The sequence below is a fragment of the Lasioglossum baleicum genome, unplaced genomic scaffold, assembly GCF_051020765.1.
Source record: "Lasioglossum baleicum unplaced genomic scaffold, iyLasBale1 scaffold0039, whole genome shotgun sequence".
In the NCBI taxonomy this organism is placed as follows: domain Eukaryota; kingdom Metazoa; phylum Arthropoda; class Insecta; order Hymenoptera; family Halictidae; genus Lasioglossum; species Lasioglossum baleicum.
In genome coordinates, this window is record NW_027469099.1 from 764,174 (window position 1) to 785,116 (window position 20,943).

Consider the following 20,943-nt stretch of genomic DNA (forward strand, 5'->3'; position numbering starts at 1 on the left):
AGAGCCGCTGCCGGAAGGTCCCGCCAGACCAACCGAACCCCTAGTATGGGCGGACGAATCGGAGGAGGCAGAACCCAACGACCCAAGAACGACGGAGAACACCACGTCGGAGGCGGCCGAAGCGATCCAGGCTGCTGGCTCGATGCAGGGTGACGAAGCTAAGGAGACTGCAAAACCCGCGGGGGCGGTCCAGCCACCAGAGGTCACTGGATCGGAGGAGGCTGTCGAACCCGCAAAGGTTACCAGCCCCACGGAAACGGCCAAGAACAAGACACTGCCGAATACGGAAAACCAACAGCCGGAGGACGGCAATGACTTTGCTTGGGTCCACCGGCAGGGATTGGCCCGCCTAAGACTAGAAAGGGCAAGGGCATCAGTCATTGATAGAGGGGACACCGCTGCCGGGATGACAACGGAGGAAGAGCCACCAAAGGCACCGACACCTCCGCCGGGCACCTCCAGGAATACAGGAAAGGAAGCTGCCGGAAGACCAGAAGGCGCAACGCCCGTTTGGGTTTACTCCAAAGGGTCCACCGTACCAAAGCTAGAATGGTTTGTACCCACCCCAGAACCGGGAATGGAAGCACCCAAGGCCCGAAAGGCCCATCCAGTAATAAAGGGGAGGTCGGAGGAACCCCGAACAACACTCCGCAAAGCAGGACCAGGTCGGAGATACACCGAAGAGGACCTAAGGGCCAGACAAGAAGGGTGCTGGAGCTGTGGTTCCCACGATCACCGCCAAAGAAGCTGCCGGAACCCAAGGAGCGACTATTGCTTCCGATGTGGGCGCCCCGGATTTTCGGTTAAAACGTGCCCCTTGTGCGGGCCACGTTGGAAGGTGGGAGGCCCACACGACCCTTGGTAGTGCCGGGTAGTCAAGAGGGGCGATCGGAGTCGCGAAAAGGAGACGAGGGGGGAAAAAGAAAGGTTGTTTTGGGTGGTGTGATTTTTGTTGGCTGCCGGAAACCGGAAGACTGATTAGCCGTAAGAAAAAGTTGTTTATTTTTGTATTACCAAGGAACTATTAAAACGGCCATAGCTGCCGGCAGTAAGAAAGGCGATAAATGGTCTCTTGTCATTTCATTCCCGAAGCCCACCTCGAACCCGTTTACGTGACTTTAGCGATGTAAAGCGAGCGTTTCAGATAGCTGCCGGTAGAATAGAAGGCCTCGTCCGAAACACTGTACATGTGAGCGTAAGTATTTGTTTCTGTTATCGTCTGGGTAATGGTGCACGGGTATTGTGTTTGTCGAAATACCGAGGAACGACCGAGGTCGAGCGTTCGCTACCGAGCCTGCCAGAGATCTGGCGCAGGCTTCCCACGGGTATGACCCGGTCTCTCCCAGGGGGGGGAGGAGTTGTGACGTGGCAGTTTTGCCAACGTCACCCGATGCCGTTTATCGGAAGACCGGGTCACCCTCTGGCAGCCTAATACGCGAGAGGCGCCGTGGCGAGCGCTCGCCCTGGGTGCGAACGAGACCCATGGGCGAGTTCTAATATTTTTGAGCGTCGCGCCAATTGCGCGACGCGTATCTGCAGGACCGTAGTCGGGCCCCAGGGGGGACCCGAAGCACCTCTCCCGCCGAGGAATGCACAGAGACCGGCGCCGGCGACAATTACAACACCGCGAGGAAAGAGGAATCGACGGGGCACAGGAAAATCAACCTGGAGGCGCCGACAAGGACGGACGAGGCCAAGCAAGGAATCTCAGCAGTCTTACCGTCGCCTCATCCGGAGAGAAACCGGATCGCTGCCGGATTGGCTCCTGTCGATCACCTCTGCGGGAAGCAGCCAATACCTACGCGACGCTGCCGGAGAACCACCGAATCGCCGAGCGCCAGGGACCGTCACGCAGGGCTAGGCCCTGTCCGAAAATCTATCCGCGATAGGTCGAACTGCGTGCGGGGGGATCAGAGCGGCAAGGGGGGGACGCTTCTCTTCCGCGTTCCCGAGACACGCAGCGAAGGATCACTTCTTCGTTGGCTCGAGACATCGAAAGTCGCGAATAGAATTTGTACGACTGCGTAATACCAAGTCTTTTGTAAACCTGACGAAGTGAGCTGCCGGTTCGAGGGACGAGAACGCTGACGAACCATCGTTGCCCTGGGTAAGCTTTCGCCAGTTCTCATTTCGATAAAGTGATCTTTCTCGCGTTGGCTCGGTAGTGTGTCGTGTCCGCGATCGCGTCGTAGAAACACCGATCTGATTTCGTAGCTGCCGGTATTCGAGACGGATTCGAAGTAATCCGCGAGGGGCGAGAATCCGGTGTGTAATAGACGCGCGGGGAATATATTTCGCGGGTGCCCGTGCTAGAGGTCGGATGGCGAGGACCCGCGTGTAGACTTGACCTCGCTACGCGCGGCGAAGGAGGAATTGCGAGCATCGGGCACTATTATGTTTTCGAGGATCCGCGCGTCATTGTCGTTATTATTCGAACCTCGAGTCGTCCCACGGTGCGACGCAGCCACGTGCTCTCGTCGTATTTCCGCAACTTGTTCTGCCGACGAGAAGCTTATAATAACGCGTATTCCATCCGAATTCGGGCGTAGAACGCGAAGATCGTGAACGCCGACGTTAAAATCACGTTGCTGCCGGATTCAGAGCGTAAAGAGAAGGACCGTAGACGGTCAAATCGCGCGTGCGACGGATCGCCGTCGCCGACCACCTGTCACGCGCCGGCTAACCTCAAAACGCTGCCGGTCGTTGTCGGCAGCCGTTCTGTAATCATCGTCGACCGAATAAAGTTGTGTTAGCCGAATCTCTGAGTCGTTATTGCGTGAGAAACCTTCCCGCCGCGGGGAATGCCTCGTGTTCCACCCGCGTAGACTCCTGCGACCATTCGTATCTCATCTTCGCGTAATATCGATTGTCGCGGGCTCGTATGGGTGTCTCTCGTCGTGTTTAATAACGAATTTAGCGTGGCATCTTCTGTGCCTGGCGCCCGAACTTTACGTAAGAGATCTCGAGAGACGACGAGCCTGCGTACAATTTTTGTCCCGGGTGGACCACGTTTCGCGCGGCCGAGCGTGGCCCGGCGGTATCGCTTGTAAATACCCGGAGTCGCTATCGTTTCGCTAAGAAACGAGAAACGACGTGACAAATTTGGCGCCCGAACAGGGACCTCTCGCTGAAAGAGCGACTTGTAAAAGGGCTGTTTCGAAAAGAGATACGCGGAACTACGCGAGGCTCTCACGTAATATTCGACTTTTTCAATTTGCTTCTCGTCGAACGAACAAAGTCGGTACGCGAGCGAGGCCGTACAGGCGTCGAAAAACAAACACCCGTTCCGACCGTGAAACGTTTACGACCTTCGCAGAGCCAACGAAGCGAGCACATTTCTTATGTTACCTTGTCCTCACTGGAATTTATTTGATTTGTTGTGGTAGTGATTGAATTTAATTGCGGATGTAAATTTCCGAAATTGATTTCAAATCCCGCTGCCGGTTTTGATTGTGTATTATTGCATCTGATTATTCGATTGGATTCATTTATTATATGATACTTGAAATATTTTTTTTGCTGTGTAATTTTGCTGTGGAACGCACCTCGAGCTGAGAATAACTAGCAACGCGATCAGTTGTCTCATGCGCAATTCTGCTCAAGGAGAATGGTAAACTGTTCTCTGTAAGAGGAGATTGGGCATGCGATTTCGGTGAGAGGTTTCTAGTAGATTCCATGATGTTCGGGGTGGAAATGAACAATTTTGACTTCATTGATTACACTGTCCAACACCAAATTTTATTTCAATATACTGTTGGGTCCTTCTTATAGAGTTTTTTGCGCTGATTCCGAATCTGGTTTTAATTTTTTTCCTATACGTCCAGTTTTTGAGAAAATGGAGTTTTAAAAAAAGACATATTTTTCAACTTTAAACAAATATTGCGATGTTATTATAAAAGATATTGAATTGTTGTTTACGACGAGCCTGCGTACAATTTTTGTCCCGGGTGGACCACGTTTCGCGCGGCCGAGCGTGGCCCGGCGGTATCGCTTGTAAATACCCGGAGTCGCTATCGTTTCGCTAAGAAACGAGAAACGACGTGACACTGCATACCGCCGTTTCCTCAAACTGTGTGTTCATAACTGGCACTGGGAGGATCGCAGTGCCACCACTGCGAGGAGGCCCAGGACTCTGCGCGGCATACGCTGGAAGAATGTCCAGCGTGGTCGGCGCCGGGCAGAGACCTAAGGGGCGTTATTGGGATGGACCTCTTGTTGCCGGTCGTGGTCGAACACATGATCGGCAGCGGGAGGTCAAGAGCAGCGTTTGCCTCCTTCTGCGAGATTGTGATAACGCAGAAGGAGGCAGCGGGGAGGGAGAGGGAATCCGACCCCCTCTCCGCCAGGAGGCTAACATCGGCGGGGCAACCCCGACGAGGCCGACGGCCCCTGTAAGGGGCCGCAGACGTAATGGCGGCGGTGGGACTACTTAGTACTTCCACCGCCGCCAAGGGGGGCTGGCCGTTAAGGCGCCCCCGGGGTGGGCAGGTCGCGGGGGGCGAGGTGGAGCAATAATCCCCTTCCCCCCTCTACAAAGATGCGACCTGCCGGTCGACCCCCCTCCTTTTATTTTATAATATTTCATTTTATTCTATATATATTTTATATTCTATATTATAAATTTTATCTTTATCTTTTATTCCCCTTTATTTTGCCCCCCTTCTTATGTTTGTTGTGTTTTGTCCATTGTATTTATTCACTTATTATTATTTATTTATTTATTGACTTTTATTTTATCTATTTTATCTATACACGTTTTCATTTATTGATTTTATCTTTTATTTTATCGTATTTTAAGTTTTATGCGATTCGACCAGGGGGGTGGGACGGGAGGAGGGGACAGACGCGAGCTGGAACTCGCCTCTGTCCCCTCCTTGTCGCGTGAGGAAAAAAATACAATGCAGCGTGTACGAGTATTTGCACATGTATACAAATCGGATGGCGCGGTAACAAAAATTCTAAATTATACAGCACTAGTTGCAGCAATGCATGCGCATAAGTTAAATTACCTGCATACCGCCGTTTCCTCAAACTGTGTGTTCATAACTGGCACTGGGAGGATCGCAGTGCCACCACTGCGAGGAGGCCCAGGACTCTGCCCTGCATACGCTGGAAGAATGTCCAGCGTGGTCGGCACCGCGCAGAGACCTAAGGGGCGTTATTGGGATGGACGTCTCGTTGCCGGTCGTGGTCGACCACATGATCGGCAGCGAGAGGTCAAGAGCAGCGTTTGCCTCCTTCTGCGAGATTGTGATAACGCAGAAGGAGGCAGCGGAGAGGGAGAGGAAAGCCGACCCCCTCTCCGCCAGGAGGCTAGCATCGGCGGGGCAACCCCGACGAGTCCGACGGCCCCCTGTAAGGGGCCGCAGACGTAATGGCGGCGGTGGGACTACTTAGTACTTCCACCGCCGCCAAGGAGGGCTGGCCGTTAAGGCGCCCCCGGGGTGGGCAGGTCGCGGGGGGCGAGGTGGAGCAATAATCCCCTCCCCCCCTCTACAAAGATGCGACCTGCCGGTCGACCCCCCTCCTTTTATTTTATAATATTTCATTTTATTCTATATATATTTTATATTCTATATTATAAATTTTATCTTTATCTTTTATTCCCCTTTCTTTTGCCCCCCTTCTTATGTTTGTTGTGTTTTGTCCATTGTATTTATTTACTTATTATTATTTATTTATTGACTTTTATTTTATCTATTTTATCTATACACGTTTTCATTTATTGATTTTATCTTTTATTTTATCGTATTTTAAGTTTTATGCGATTCGACCAGGGGGTGGGACGGGGGGAGGGGACAGACGCGAGCCGGAACTCGCCTCTGTCCCCTCCTTGTCGCGTGCGGAAAAAAAACAATGCAGCGTGTACGAGTATTGGCACATGTATACAAATCGGATGGCGCGGTAACAAAAATTCTAAATTATACAGCACTAGTTGCAGCAATGCATGCTCATAAGTTAAATTACCTGCATACCGCCGTTTCCTCAAACTGTGTGTTCATAACTGGCACTGGGAGGATCGCAGTGCCACCACTGCGAGGAGGCCCAGGACTCTGCGCGGCATACGCTGGAAGAATGTCCAGCGTGGTCGGCACCGCGCAGAGACCTAAGGGGCGTTATTGGGATGGACCTCTCGTTGCCGTTCGTGGTCGACCACATGATCGGCAGCGAGAGGTCAAGAGCAGCGTTTGCCTCCTTCTGCGAGATTGTGATAACGCAGAAGGAGGCAGCGGAGAGGGAGAGGAAAGCCAACCCCCTCTCCGCCAGGAGGCTAGCATCGGCGGGGCAACCCCGACGAGGCCGACGGCCCCCTGTAAGGGGCCGCAGACGTAATGGCGGCGGTGGGACTACTTAGTACTTCCACCGCCGCCAAGGGGGACTGGCCGTTAAGGCGCCACCGAGGTGGGCAGGTCGCGGGGGGTGAGGTGGAGCAATAATCCCCTCCCCACCTCTATAAAGATGCGACCTGCCGGTCGACCCCCCTCCTTTTATTTTATAATATTTCATTTTATTCTATATATATTTTATATTCTATATTATAAATTTTATCTTTATCTTTTATTCCCCTTTATTTTGCCCCCCCTTGTTATGTTTGTTGTGTTTTGTACATTGTATTTATTTACTTATTATTATTTATTTATTTATTGACTTTTATTTTATCTATTTTATCTATACACGTTTTCATTTATTGATTATATCTTTTATTTTATCGTATTTTAAGTTTTATGCGATTCGACCAGGGGGGCGGGACGGTGGGAGGGGACAGACGCGAGCCGGAACTCGCCTCTATCCCCTCCTTGTCGCGTGCGGAAAAAAATACAATGCAGCGTGTACGAGTATTTGCACATGTATAAAAGTCGGATGGCGCGGTAACAAAAATTCTAAATTATACAGCACAAGTTGCAGCAATGCATGCGCATAAGTTAAATTACCTGCATACCGCCGTTTCCTCAAACTGTGTGTTCATAACTGGCACTGGGAGGATCGCAGTGCCACCACTGCGAGGAGGCCCAGGACTCTGCGCGGCATACGCTGGAAGAATGTCCAGCGTGGTCGGCACCGCGCAGAGACCTAAGGGACGTTATTGGGATGGACCTCTCGTTGCCGGTCGTGGTCGACCACATGATCAGCAGCGAGAGGTCAAGAGCAGAGTTTGCCTCCTTCTGCGAGATTGTGATAACGCAGAAGGAGGCAGCGGAGAGGGAGAGGAAAGCCGACCCCCTCTCCGCCAGGAGGCTAGCATCGGCGGGGCAACCCCGACGAGTCCGACGGCCCCCTGTAAGGGGCCGCAGACGTAATTGCGGCGGTGGGACTACTTAGTACTTCCACCGCCGCCAAGGAGGGCTGGCCGTTAAGGCGCCCCCGGGGTGGGCAGGTCGCGGGGGGCGAGGTGGAGCAATAATCCCCTCCCCCCCTCTACAAAGATGCGACCTGCCGGTCGACCCCCCTCCTTTTATTTTATAATATTTCATTTTATTCTATATATATTTTATATTCTATATTATAAATTTTATCTTTATCTTTTATTCCCCTTTATTTTGCCCCCCTTCTTGTGTTTGTTGTGTTTTGTCCATTGTATTTATTTACTTATTATTATTTATTTATTTATTGACTTTTATTTTATCTATTTTATCTATACACGTTTTCATTTATTGATTTTATCTTTTATTTTATCGTATTTTAAGTTTTATGCGATTCGACCAGGGGGTGGGACGGGGGGAGGGGACAGACGCGAGCCGGAACTCGCCTCTGTCCCCTCCTTGTCGCGTGCGGAAAAAAAACAGTGCAGCGTGTACGAGTATTGGCACATGTATACAAATCGGATGGCGCGGTAACAAAAATTCTAAATTATACAGCACTAGTTGCAGCAATGCATGCGCATAAGTTAAATTACCTGCATACCGCCGTTTCCTCAAACTGTGTGTTCATAACTGGCACTGGGAGGATCGCAGTGCCACCACTGCGAGGAGGCCCAGGACTCTGCGCGGCATACGCTGGAAGAATGTCCAGCGTGGTCGGCACCGCGCAGAGACCTAAGGGGCGTTATTGGGATGGACCTCTCGTTGCCGTTCGTGGTCGACCACATGATCGGCAGCGAGAGGTCAAGAGCAGCGTTTGCCTCCTTCTGCGAGATTGTGATAACGCAGAAGGAGGCAGCGGAGAGGGAGAGGGAAGCCGACCCCCTCTCCGCCAGGAGGCTAACATCGGCGGGGCAACCCCGACGAGGCCGACGGCCCCCTGTAAGGGGCCGCAGACGTAATGGCGGCGGTGGGACTACTTAGTACTTCCACCGCCGCCAGGGGGGGCTGGCCGTTAAGGCGCCCCCGAGGTGGGCAGGTCGCGGGGGGCGAGGTGGAGCAATAATCCCCTCCCCCCCCTCTACAAAGATGCGACCTGCCGGTCGACCCCCCTCCTTTTATTTTATAATATTTCATTTTATTCTATATACATTTTATATTCTATATTATAAACTTTATCTTTATCTTTTATTCCTCTTTATTTTGCCACCCCTTCTTATGTTTGTTGTGTTTTGTACATTGTATTTATTTCTTATTATTATTTATTTATTTATTGTCATTTATTTTATCTATTTCATCTATACACGTTTTAATTTATTGATTTTATCTTTTATTTTATCATATTTTTAAGTTTTATGCTGGTCGACCAGGGGGGCGGGACGATGGGAGGGGAGAGACGCGAGCCGGAACTCGCCTCTGTCCCCTCCTTGACGCGTGCGGAAAAAAATACAATGCAGCGTGTACGAGTATGTGCTGTGACGTGGCAAGATTGCCTACGTCACTCGAACTTCCATAACGGAAGACCGGGCCACCCTTTGGTCATGCATCGCGATAAGGGCCGCTGCGAGCGCTCTCCCTGGGCACGAGTGAGACCCAAAAAGGCGCATTCTAATGTTTTGAATGTCGCGCCAAATTGCGCGACGGGAGTTTACAGGACCATATCCGGGTCCCAGGCGGGATCCGGAAATTCTACTTTCATCGCAGAAGCAACGAGCCTCGAGGATGAGCACCTCGAGGCAGGCGGAAGGCAGGATCCCGAAAGGAAATAACGAGAGATCGTCAAGGCCCAGGACTGTCAACCTGGAGGCGCCGACGAGGGCATCCGCTGCTGAGACGATCAACTACTCTGCCCTGTCGTCGCCTCGTCCGGGAAGAAGCAGCAGAGCAACCGGATTGGCTGACGCCGATCGTCTCCTCGGGAAGCGGCCAATCGGAAGACAGCGCTGCCGGATATGCCGTGAGACGCCGGAAGCCGAACGCCGTCGTCTGGGATTCGTCAACGCGAAATTCCGCATTAGCGATAGGTCGAGACGTTGCGCGAAGGAAGTAGAATCGAAAAGTGGGGGACGCCCTGCTTCCGCGTACCCGAGCTGCCGCGTGAACGATCACTGCGTCTTTGGAATCGTTAACGGACAGTTGTCGCTTTGAACGATTGCTTATCATTCTTGTATTTTGCGCCTGCTGAGACCAAGGGACCTAGAGATTCGCTGCCGCTCAGCTATCGCTGAATTACCAGTGGTAAGCGCCGATCAGGCTTTCGATATTAATTAGTCGTGAATTTCGTGTTGGCTCGGGTAGCGCGGCGAGGTTAGGTATTCGTGTCGCGAGAGTTAACGGCAAACGAGGCGGACGATATTTGGGTGACACTATTGGTGTCGAATCACGAATCCTTCGTATTGTGAAGGATATCGTTGTCGCGGTACGAATCCGGTCGGATAGCGGGGGGCCGCGTGGCCGCCTTATGGCGGTTGTACGACGCCGATCTAAACGCGAAGTCGCGGATTCGGGATACTATCGCCGCCGCCGTTAATTCTAATTAACCTGCGCTCGTTCCACGGTGTGAAGCCGTCGCGTGTTCGATTCGTGGTCGTAAATTCTGTTCGATCGACGCAAGTCCGAGAGAAATCGCGAATTCCATCTGAGTTCGGCCGGAAATCGGCCTTCGAGGCCTTCCGCGTCGCGAAGTTCCTATCGCTGCCGAATTCTTCGCGAGTTTGTAAAGTACGGGAGAAACAGCGCGTGCGATTTCCATCAGTCGCGATAATACGCGCCGGCTACTTTGTATTCGCTGCCGAGTCGTCGGCAGCCCAGTCGAATCGTTTAATAAACATCTTGCTAGCCGAAACATTGTTTATTCCTTGTGTGAAAACCTTCCCGTCGCGGGGAACGTCTCGTGTTCTCCCGACGTAGAATCCTGCGCCCTCGCGAGAGCTATTCAGAATTCGTTTGCTACGTCACAGTCTCGAGAGTCCAACCGCGTTACGCTTTCGTGTTTAGATTACGATTCTTTCGTGTGACACCTTCAGGTGTCTGGCGCCCGAAATTGCATCCGGTTTGATTTTCAAATAAAGAGACTGTGAGCGTATTTTGTCCCGAGAGGACCACGCATCGCGCGGCCGAGCGTGGCCCGGCGTCTCGCCTGTAAATTCTCGGTGTCGCTATTCATCGTTCGACCATCCATACGAAAAGTTAAGAAAGCGACGTGACAAATTTGGCGCCCGAACAGGGACCTCTCACAGTAAATTTAACCTGTGTGAGGGATTTTGGGATACTTTTGTGTTAGGGATACGTCGAAGACGCGAGGCTCGCACAAGGAAAGTTTATTTTCTCAATCGCTGCCGTTCGAGCAGATTTCGGACGCGATCGGTACCGAGACGGCGAACACGCGTTGAAAAACTTGTTTACGACAGCCACTAGCTATTACGAGCCAACGAGCATTGAATTGATTATTGTGTACTCTTGCCATTACTATTGTTTTGATTATTGTGTATTATTGCCATTTCGATTGTTCTAATTATGGTATGCCACTGAACAATCTTTCCGACAACCGAGATTGAATGTCGTTCCGATCACTGAATTCGAAGAAAGATTGTTGATTTTGAAAAGTTATGATTCTATTATATTTCATACGAGGCATTCAAGGGTATTTCCAAAGACATTGATTGAATTGTTGTGCCGATCAGTGATTCCGAGGAAGTATTCTTACTTTAATAAATTATTATTGAAAACTTTTTCATTGCTGCCTTCAAACCTTACCGAATTATTATTGGAAAATTTTTTTTTCTTTCTGTGGTTCTCAACAGTTGATGGAATTGAATGGCTCTGGTAAAATTTTGAACCGAGAACCCCCTAATATAAAATTTTGAACAGTGGCTTATAATTTTTTTTAATTGTTGCACTTGTGATATTTTTACTCTGGTTATTATTTATTGCTCTTTGATATTTATGAATTGTTATTGCTTTTATGTTTTTCTGTTGTTCTTCTCTCTGTTCTATTTATTCTGTCTGTTTTATTCTCGTTGTTACTTCTATTTATTCTCTAATTTATTGCAATTTCTTGTTTTTGCCGTCCTTCTGTTAATTTAATTCTTCTAGTCCTTTTGTTTTGTAGTCTCAGTGTGTCGAGTTTAAATTCAATTGTACAAATTAGTCTTATTATTTGTTATTGTTTATTTACTTTGTTGATTTTGAATTGTACATAATTTTTTTTTCTCGGATCGATTTTGAAATTTCTCCTTGCTACTCTCTGTTACTTCTTTTCCTAAGATTCGTCTTTTCCTTTTCTCTTCAATTTCGATGCTACATTTTTAAAGTTGTGCAACAATTGCTCGTCATTAATTTTTTTTTGCTGCCGAATACTAACTTTGGTTTCATTACTGATTTCTGATCATTTAAATTGTGTTCGGTGACTGCGGTACCAGCCCTGCGTTTACGCGTGGAGGGTGGTCCCAGGAACCATATTATTTATTGTTTGGTTGTCAATGGTGATGGAAGGTACCCTTTGAGTACTGGTGCTGTCGTACCCTGTCGTGTTGTTGAAACTACCTCCCCAAATTATTCGCTGCCTTGAATTATCGAAGCCGGTTGCGAAAATATTATTCGCTGCCCTGGCTTATTGTCGCTAGTTACGAAAAAGTATTTGCTGCCCTGATTTATTGTTGTATTTTCGCGAAGAATAAGTCGCTGCCTTGACGAAGGAGTGATTTAGCATACCGAGAGTCGCTTAAGGGCGATACGGGAAATAGGGTAGGCAATAACGGTAAAAGTTCGAAAGATTTCGTTGTTATTGTTTTGCGAGGGTCAAAAATTTATGACTGTACAAAAGCTGGGGACGGCTAAATTCCCAATAACGTTTCGCTGCCGGGAAAGCCAGGTCATTCGAGAGTCCCCGGCCGAGATAGGAGTTCCTTTGTTCGTTAGAGAGGTTTAGCGGGGCCATATGGTCGAGACACCCGGTCAGGGCCATAAGGGCTAACATAAACAGTTCGCGTTTACAATCTTAATAACGAAAAGAACTGAGTCGTATTTGGGAAGCTATGGATACTACGTTAAAACCAGACAGCGAAGATCAGTGGGACTACCATTCCCTTTTTGATGATGATACCGAGGAAAATGCCGTTAATTTGAATACGCCGGATTCGGAAGAAGAGGGGGCCGCGAGTGACCGATCACGTCCGCGTAACGTTAAACTCACGGTGCCCATGTTGAAGAACGGGAAACTCGCGCCACCCCCGCCTAATACAAAACGGAATTCTTCGCTGCCGGGCACCTCCAGAGGTTCTCAGGGTCCCCCTCAAACTCGGACATACCAGGAAATGTACTGTCGGGGCACACCGATTTCGGAAATAATTAGAAGATGGCAAATAAAGTTCAAAGGAGCGCCCGGAGAGGACTCGGAAGCCTTTCTGGAGCGACTCTCAAGACGTCGCCGGTATGGCAACATACCGGACGAATACTTGCTTCGCTGCCTGTTAGAATGTTTTGAAGGCACCGCGGCCCACTGGTACGAGGTGAGGGAGACCAAATTCCGAACTTGGAACGATTTTACCTCCGCGTTTCGAAAATTTTTCGGGGACCCGGAATACCCAGACACGCTGTTAAGAAATATTAAAGACCGCGCACAGGGCGAAAACGAGCCATTAAGGGACTATATAATCAGCATGCGCGGAATGTTCGAGCGATTAGATCCACCGTGGCGAGAGGAGAAAATGATTAGGAGAACGTATTGGGGCGCGAAACCTATTTTGCGACAAGCCATAGCTATTAGCACGATAGAGTCATTCGATCATTTGGAGGAAGCTTTAATTGAGGCCGAGAAAGAATCCGACGTAGAAAAACTAAAAAGAAATCCGAAACCCTCCGAAATGGCACATCCGACATTTGCCTATGATCCGAATCGGTATAGTTCCCAGAAACCGCAAGGGAGAGGGAAAACCGGAGACGTCGAATTCTTGAATGCAATTGCGCCCACAAGTGAAGGGGAGGGGCAAGATACCCGCAATCTCGCACCCCAAAATACTCACGCTGGGACAGCAAAACGGGACTTTTCAGCTTCGCGCGCGAATTATTCAGCTGCCGGGCGAAATAGGAACGATGCCTACCGCGTAGAAACGAGGGGAAGGTGGTCGCAACCCTCGCCTTCGCGCCAAACGACAACTCCAGCTACCGGAGACGGGCCAAAATCACCGTCACGCGACAAACAACGTGTGAGGGTGAAATCCGAAATGGAATGTTGGAATTGTCGAAAAATAGGGCATAGATCACGAGATTGCCGGGAGGAACCCCGGGTGCACTGTTATCAATGCGGAGCCCCGGAAGTAACGGTAAAAACCTGCCGAAGATGTAATCGATATTCGGGAAATGGATGGAGGGGTCGCTCAACAAGGCCGGAGAGACCACCCCCGAAATAGTATCGGCCCGCGTGAAAACAAACGAGGAAAGATCGAAACCGCCGTTATTAACCATTAAAGCTTCTATTGATTCGCTGCCGGTAGACGCCCTGATAGACTCGGGTTCGTCTATTACGTTCATTAGTCGAGAAGTAATAGAACAGCTTAATAGCGCTGCCGTCAAGGTGGAAAACACGGAAAAACCGTGTTACTTTCTCCTCGCCACGGGGACAATTGATAAGGCTCAAGAAAAAGCTCAATTTCGCGTAAGAATAGGAACCAAGGAACAGAAAATCTCGGCCAGAGTGTTAGATAATCTCGTGACTCCTCTCTTATTAGGAACGGATGCGATTGCATTATTTGGAATAGTCGCGGAATTTCACAATGCCACTTGGTATTTTGCGTCTAATCCGGAGGAAAAATTCCCCTTCGACGACCCAAACCCAACCACCGTATGCTGCGGCTTACAGACTTTGGTAGCTACTGAAAAACAACAATTGGAAACCTTCCTCCAGACTGAGTTGCCAGAATTCGAGAAAATGAAAGGCTTGACCGATTTGATCAGCCACAAAATAGACGTGGGGGACCACCCGCCAATTAAACAGAGATATTATGCCGTCTCTCCTAAAGTTCAGGAGGCAATTTATAAGGAGGTGGATACCCTATTGGCAGACGGCATAATTGAACCATCTAATAGTGGCTGGTCAAGTCCCATAGTCATGGTCAAGAAACCAAACGGAAAATACAGATTCTGCTTGGATTTTAGGAAAGTCAACGAAGTCTCGAGGAAGGATGCTTATCCGCTGCCGTTAATGACCCAGATCTTAGACAAACTGCGAACGGCAAGGTACATCTCAACCCTAGATTTGAGTCAAGCGTATTTTCAAATTCCACTCGAACAGAATAGTCGCGAAATCACAGCTTTCACAGTGCCCGGGAAAGGTCTGTTTCAATTTCGTCGCATGCCGTACGGTCTCACGGGAGCACCAGCAACCTTCCAACGGTTGCTGGATCGATTAATAGGGCCAGAGATGGAGCCCCACGTATTCGCGTATTTAGATGACATAATAATAGTAACGAAAACTTTTGACGAACATTTGGAATGGTTAAAACTCGTGCTGGATCGTATAAAGGCTGCCGGCCTTATAATAAACCCGGACAAATGTGAATTCTGCCGCACCGAGGTCCGTTACTTAGGGTTCGTAGTAAGCAAGGAAGGGTTGAAAGTAGATTCGGAAAAGATCCAACCTATTCTGACATATCCAGTGCCGAAAAACATTAAACAAGTGCGGCGATTCTTGGGCATGGCCTCCTGGTACAGGCGGTTTATTCCAGGATTCGCAACACTAGCAGAACCTTTAAACAACCTTTTGCGAAAGAATCGGGAATGGGTATGGAAGGACGGACAACAATCCGCCTTCGAAACCCTAAGGGATATGATCGCTGCCGCCCCAACTCTTTCTTGTCCGGATTTTTCGTTGCCGTTCACCTTGCAAACGGATGCAAGTACAGTCGGATTAGGTGCAGTCTTGACTCAAGAAATCGAGGGAATCGAGAAAGTAATTGCCTTCGCAAGTAGATCACTTACGCTGCCGGAAAGGAAATACTCAGCTACAGAGCTGGAGTGCCTTGCAATAGTCTGGTCAGTAGAGAAATTTAGAGCTTATCTAGAGGGTTATAAATTTACGGTAATAACAGATCATAATAGCCTGCGCTGGTTGAGGAAATTACAGAGCCCATCGGGTCGTTTAGCGAGATGGGCCTTGCAACTTTTAGAGTACGACTTTCAAGTCGTGTATCGGCAAGGTGCCCTAAATAGAGTGCCGGATGCACTATCACGTGCTTTCGAGGGTGTCGAAGGAGAATTAGAAGTCGCTGCCGTAATTAAACCAAAATGGTACGAAGGGAAATTCGCGGAAATAGAGAGCAACCCTGACAAATTTAGAGACTGGTGCATTAGAAGCGGGGAATTATATTATCGGAGGACAGACCCACTCATTGCGGAGACGTTGGGTCAAGATACCAATGAGTGGAAATTGGTGATCCCGGAGGAGCGCAGGACCGAGATTTTGCAAGAGGCCCATGACGGCCCACAAGCAGGACATTTGGGAATAGAGAAAACGTATCATAGAGTAGCGACTAGGTATTACTGGCCCGGCATGTATCGGACCACCGTGGAATATGTGAGACGCTGCACAACCTGTCAGCTAACGAAAGTGGAGCAAACACTCCCTTCCGGGCTGATGGGTCGGCGCCATATTAACATGCCGTGGTCAGTGGTCGCTGCCGATATAATGGGTCCTTTTCCGTCAAGCAAATCCGGTCATGCGTACCTCCTGGTGATGCAAGATCTGTTTACAAAATGGATCGAGTGCGCCCCGCTTCGACGTGCAACAGGACCAAAAATTGCAGAAGCTCTAGAAAATTTGATATTTGCGCGATGGGGTACACCCGATGTACTCCTGACAGATAACGGCACTGAGTTTGCTAACAAATGCCTACATCAGCTCGCCGAAGAGTATGGCATTCATATTACGACAACCCCTCCGTACCATCCGCAGGCAAATCCGGTGGAAAGAATAAATCGCATCCTAAAAACAATGATAGTTGCGTTCTTAGAGAGGGATCATAGAGAGTGGGATATCAATCTATCGAAATTCAGATTCGCGTATAATACGGCTTATCATTCCGTATTGCAAACGTCCCCAGCCTTTTTAAACTTCGGGCGAGATCCGCGACCATTTAGATGCGTGCGTGCGGACAACGAACCACCAGTAGAGATGTTAGTAGAACCGACCGATCATTGGAAGGGTAGGGTAGCTCAGCTACAAACCTTGCGAAATTGGGTGATAGAAAATTTAGAGAGTGCCTATAATACACAGGCAAAATATTATAATTCGCGGCATTTGGATAAAGAATTTGAGGTAGGAGATAAAGTAGTAAAACGACAGCGAGCACTTTCGTCAGCAGCTCAACATTTTGCGGCAAAACTGGTCCCCAAGTTCAGTGGACCAGTAATAATTACGAAAAAGATATCCCCAGTAGTATACTGCCTTGCTACCGAAGACGGCCGAGACTTGGGGAAAGTTCACATAAGTGACATAAAAGCGTACCTTCCATCACACGCCACAAGCACACAAGACTAATGTGCTCAAGTTTTCCCCTACAGAGTTAAAATCGCATTCGCTGCCGTAACGAGGAGCGGCAAAGTCAAGTTGCTGCCGAAGGAGAACGAAAATGGAGCTGCCGGACATCCTAAAAGAAGCCCTACAGCAACTGGAGGAGACCCAAGATACACAAGGGGTCAAACAGTTCCTGAGGAAGCATCTCGAGGGAACTAACACAAGATCGGTGGCTACTCAGACCAGGCAAAACTATTTAGTAATCCCGGGTAGAGCACGCAATTGCCCACCTGAAGAGGAGGTGTGCATATCACAAGAAGACAGCTCGAGCTCTTCGTTTTTCTCACTAGAAGAGCCACTAGAGACCGAACAAAAAGGTTTAGACGATACCCTCGATGACATCCCTGAGGATATACTAAGTGAATCGAAAGAAACAATCGTGATCGCTGCCGAATCCATCCAAGACGATCAGGAGGAAACAATTGCAAGTACGGCCGTAAAGCGGAATATAGCCGAAGAGGAAGCCACTGTACCAGCTGCCGGAGAGCATCAAACAAAAGAAGAAGATACCATCGTAATCGCTGCCGAAGAGTGGGACTCCACCAAGGAGGAGGCCACAATTATTATTGCCGAAGATGTAGACTCCACCAAGGAGGAGGCCACAATTGTTATTGCCGAAGATTTGGACTCCACCAAGGAGGAGGCCACAATTATTATTGCCGAAGATTTGGACTCCACCAAAGAGGAGGCCACAATTGGTACTGCCGAAGATTTGGACTCAACAGAGGAGGAGGTCACAATTATAGCTGCCGTAGAGGAAAACATAAATAATCAGCTAATAGGATTATGGACACCCGGACGGATGCTAGAGATCGGGGAGAAAAATGCAAAAGAAGCTAACGACTTTGAGTACGTGCACAGACATGGTATAGAAAGATTGAGACAAGAGGAGGAAGTAGAAAAAGAAAGGAAGCAGCTAGTAGAGCAAAACCGGCAAACATTTACAGGTATAAAAATAGTGAGCCCCATTATACCACGGAGGCCGAAGCAAGCAACTATACCAAATAAACAAGTACATTGGAAGGAAAGGACAGCCAACAGAGACCATTCGCCGCCGATAAGACCATTTAATTTAACCCCGCTGCCGAGATATGGAGAGCCACCCCTCTTAACGAGGGAACCACGATTGACAAGGGAACAGCCAAGAAAAGAAAGGGAAATCGAATTGATCGATAGACAGAGAGGCTGCTGGAGATGCGGAAGAAGAGGACATAGCCACAGGTATTGCAACGCACCAGCGTCGGAATACTGCTTCCGATGTGGCCGAGGAGGCTACACAATCAAAACTTGCCCAAAATGCGGCCCAGAATGGAAAGAAGGAGGCCCGCATCATCCTTGGGGGTATAAAGAATAAAGTCGATAAAGATAATGCGCTGCCGATAGTACAATGTTACTAATTTATTTAGAATACTGAGTCAATCCATAAAAAGTCAAGTTTAGTACGCTGCCGAGGTGATTTCCTCCGTCCATGGATTAGCCAGATAAGTTATATTAGAAAATGAAAGAGAATTAAAGTTTTTTTTGTTTTGTTTGTGTCGCTGCCGAGAAGGCAGACCTACACTCAACGTATTGTTATTGTATTAACATTTGCTGCCAAGAAAGGGGCGGTAAGATAATAAGTTCCTATGTTAGCACGTAATTTTGTATTAGCAACCGACCAAAGAGATTAGATTAAAGAATCGTTGCCGAAACAGGAGTACCAATTATTATAGGAACCCAATACCCATTCCAATAGTCGCGAATAACGGTCGTTTACGGAAAAATTTTGCGAGCCATTTGGTTAAAAGAAATACCGGTCGTCGAAGGATCCTCGCCCGCAATGGTGTACAACAATTAGTAAGTATTTCGTGTAACGGGGTAAGGTAGCGAATACATGTTGGGGTAAGGGGAAGTAGTTTTGTGATATTGGATGGAACGAGTCAAGGGAGAACGTCCGCTACCCAGCCCGCGAAAGCCTGATTGGTGGCTGCCACCGGTATGGCCCGGTCTCCCCGAGGGGGGGAGGAGTTGTGACGTGGCAAGATTGCCTACGTCACTCGAACTTCCATAACGGAAGACCGGGCCACCCTTTGGTCAAGCATCGCGATAAGGGCCGCTGCGAGCGCTCTCCCTGGGCACGAGTGAGACCCAAAAAGGCGCATTCTAATGTTTTGAATGTCGCGCCAAATTGCGCGACGGGAGTTTACAGGACCATATCCGGGTCCCAGGCGGGATCCGGAAATTCTACTTTCATCGCAGAAGCAACGAGCCTCGAGGATGAGCACCTCGAGGCAGGCGAAAGGCAGGATCCCGAAAGGAAATAACGAGAGATCGTCAAGGCCCAGGACTGTCAACCTGGAGGCGCCGACGAGGGCATCCGCTGCTGAGACGATCAACTACTCTGCCCTGTCGTCGCCTCGTCCGGGAAGAAGCAGCAGAGCAACCGGATTGGCTGACGCCGATCGTCTCCTCGGGAAGCGGCCAATCGGAAGACAGCGCTGCCGGATATGCCGTGAGACGCCGGAAGCCGAACGCCGTCGTCTGGGATTCGTCAACGCGAAATTCCGCATTAGCGATAGGTCGAGACGTTGCGCGAAGGAAGTAGAATCGAAAAGTGGGGGACGCCCTGCTTCCGCGTACCCGAGCTGCCGCGTGAACGATCACTGCGTCTTTGGAATCGTTAACGGACAGTTGTCGCTTTGAACGATTGCTTATCATTCTTGTATTTTGCGCCTGCTGAGACCAAGGGACCTAGAGATTCGCTGCCGCTCAGCTATCGCTGAATTACCAGTGGTAAGCGCCGATCAGGCTTTCGATATTAATTAGTCGTGAATTTCGTGTTGGCTCGGGTAGCGCGGCGAGGTTAGGTATTCGTGTCGCGAGAGTTAACGGCAAACGAGGCGGACGATATTTGGGTGACACTATTGGTGTCGAATCACGAATCCTTCGTATTGTGAAGGATATCGTTGTCGCGGTACGAATCCGGTCGGATAGCGGGGGGCCGCGTGGCCGCCTTATGGCGGTTGTACGACGCCGATCTAAACGCGAAGTCGCGGATTCGGGATACTATCGCCGCCGCCGTTAATTCTAATTAACCTGCGCTCGTTCCACGGTGTGAAGCCGTCGCGTGTTCGATTCGTGGTCGTAAATTCTGTTCGATCGACGCAAGTCCGAGAGAAATCGCGAATTCCATCTGAGTTCGGCCGGAAATCGGCCTTCGAGGCCTTCCGCGTCGCGAAGTTCCTATCGCTGCCGAATTCTTCGCGAGTTTGTAAAGTACGGGAGAAACAGCGCGTGCGATTTCCATCAGTCGCGATAATACGCGCCGGCTACTTTGTATTCGCTGCCGAGTCGTCGGCAGCCCAGTCGAATCGTTTAATAAACATCTTGCTAGCCGAAACATTGTTTATTCCTTGTGTGAAAACCTTCCCGTCGCGGGGAACGTCTCGTGTTCTCCCGACGTAGAATCCTGCGCCCTCGCGAGAGCTATTCAGAATTCGTTTGCTACGTCACAGTCTCGAGAGTCCAACCGCGTTACGCTTTCGTGTTTAGATTACGATTCTTTCGTGTGACACCTTCAGGTGTCTGGCGCCCGAAATTGCATCCGGTTTGATTTTCAAATAAAGAGACTGTGAGCGTATTTTGTCCCGAGAGGACCACGCATCGCGCGGCCGAGCGTGGCCCGGCGTCTCGCCTGTAAATTCTCGGTGTCGCTATTCATCGTTCGACCATCCATACGAAAAGTTAAGAAAGCGACGTGACAGTGCACATGTATAAAAATCGGATGGCGCGGTAACAAAAATTCTAAATCATACAGCACAAGTTGCAGCAATGCATGCGCATAAGTTAAATTACCTGCATACCGCCGTTTCCTCAAACTGTGTGTTCATAACTGGCACTGGGAGGATCGCAGTGCCACCACTGCGAGGAGGCCCAGGACTCTGCGCGGCATACGCTGGAAGAATGTCCAGCGTGGTCGGGGCCGCGCAGAGACCTAAGGGGCGTTATTGGGATGGACCTCTCGTTGCCGGTCGTGGTCGACCACATGATCGGCAGCGAGAGGTCAAGAGCAGCGTTTGCCTCCTTCTGCGAGAT